The sequence below is a fragment of the Arachis ipaensis genome, chromosome B03 (assembly GCF_000816755.2).
Source record: "Arachis ipaensis cultivar K30076 chromosome B03, Araip1.1, whole genome shotgun sequence".
Classification (NCBI taxonomy): domain Eukaryota; kingdom Viridiplantae; phylum Streptophyta; class Magnoliopsida; order Fabales; family Fabaceae; genus Arachis; species Arachis ipaensis.
The window spans coordinates 90,513,681-90,515,843 of NC_029787.2; positions in this window are offsets into that span (position 1 = coordinate 90,513,681).

Sequence of the window (2,163 nt, forward strand, 5' to 3'; positions counted from 1 at the left end):
AGATTACTCAAAGGTTTGGCTATTTTTGAAAAATCCTTGATAAACCTTTTGTAGAATCCAGCATGCCCCAAGAAACTTCTAACAGATTTCACATTAATTGGTGGAGAGAGTTTTTCTATGATTTCAACCTTTGCCTTATCAACCTCTATCCCTTTTCTTGAAACTTTATGGCCAAGAACAATCCCTTCGGGTACCATGAAATGGCATTTCTCCCAGTTCAAAACTAAATTAGTTTCTTGGCACCGTTTCAAAACAAAGGTTAAATGGTTTAGGCAAGCATTGAAATTATCACCAAAAACAGAGAAATCGTCCATGAAGACCTCTAAAAATTTCTCGACCATATCAGAGAAAATGGAGAGCATACACCTTTGAAATGTGGCTGGGGTGTTGCAAAGCCCAAAGGGCATCTTCCTGTATGCAAAGACTCCAAATGGACATGTAAAGGCAGTCTTCTCTTGGTCCTTGGGATCTACCACGATTTGATTGTACCCAAAATATCCGTCCAAAAAGCAATAATAGGCATGGCCGGCCAACCTTTCCAGCATCTGATCAATGAAGGGGAGAGGGAAATGGTCCTTCCTGGTGGCATCATTCAATCTTCTATAGTCTATGCACATCCTCCACCCAGTCACTGTTCTAGTAGGGCTCAACTCATTCTTCTCATTAGTGATGACCGTCATTCCTCCTTTCTTTGGTACAACTTGAACCGGGCTTACCCATGGACTGTCAGATATTGGGAAGATTATCCCTGCATTCCACAACTTCATTACTTCCTTCTGGACAACTTCCTTCATTGTGGGATTTAGCCTTCTTTGTGGTTGAACCACTGGTTTGGAATTATCTTCCAAGAGGATCTTATGCATACATACTGCAGGGCTGATTCCCTTCAGGTCGTCAATAGTCCATCCTAAAGCATCTTTGTGAGCTTTGAGTACATCAAGGAGTTCTCCTTCTTCCTTCTTTGTCAGGGATGAATTAATGATCACCGGGAAGCTCTCCGATGTGCCAAGGAATGCATATTTGAGATGGTTGGGTCATGGTTTCAGTTCTTGTTTTCGTACTTCTTCCTTCTTGTCTTGTTTTTCATCTTGCTCAATAGAAGTCTCAGCTACTTGTTCCTCTGTTGCCCCTTGATTTCCTTCTTGCTCTTGAGGACTTTCTTCCAGCATTTCTTCCACCAAACTCTCTATCATGTCCACTCTCACATAATCCTCTTGCTCGGGAATGTGTTGCATTGACTTGAAGACGTTTATGACCATTTGTTCATTGTGGACCCTGAAGATTATTTCTCCTTTTTCTACATCAATAGTGGCTCTTGCTGTGGCTAGAAATGGCCTTCCCAAAATGATTGAATTGTTTCCTTCCTCTTCAGTGTCCAAAATCACAAAATTGTTTGTTTGCTCCTCATCTTCTATTGGCCTTTTGCTGCTCTCTCCTTGCTTCTTTGTAGTGTCATTATTGCTCATCAATGTTCTCCCACTCCTTAATTGTATTGCCTTGCATTCTTCCTAAGGATTTGGAATTGTGTCACTCGGCAGAGAGCTTGAAGGTCTCTCAATAGAGATCTGCTTGGAGATTTGCCCCATCTGCCTCTCTAGGCTCTTTATGAAGGCTTCATGGTTCTTGGTTGTCATTTCCTGGTGTTTCAACATTTTATCCATCAAGGTCTCCAAGTTAGTGAGTCTTTGAGATTCAGGTGACACTTGAGGTGGGTTATGAGATGTGGGTGGTGGATGGTAGGCATTTTGGTTGGTGGGTTGGTTATTGGATTGGTACTGGTTGGGGTTGGGGTAGTTGTTTTGAGGTTTTCTGTAGGGGTTCTGGTTAGTTTGCTACTGGTTGTGGTTTTGGTTGCTTCTTGGGTTGTTTTGGTTCGAGTTCCTCTGCCATGGTTATTGGTTTTGGGTGTGATTATCTCCCCATCTGAGGTTTGGGTGGTTCTTCCAGGATGGATTGTATGTATCACCATACACTTCATTTGGTCCTTGGTTGTGCATATACTGTACTTGCTCTTGTTGTTGTTCTTCTTGAGTTTCTTCATTTTGCCCCCATGTGGATGATGGTTGGCTTGTGTTAACTGCTGCAACTTGGAGGCTATCAATCCTCTTGGCCATTTGCTCAAATTGTTGTTGAATTTGCTGCTGCATCATCTTGTTTTGAGCC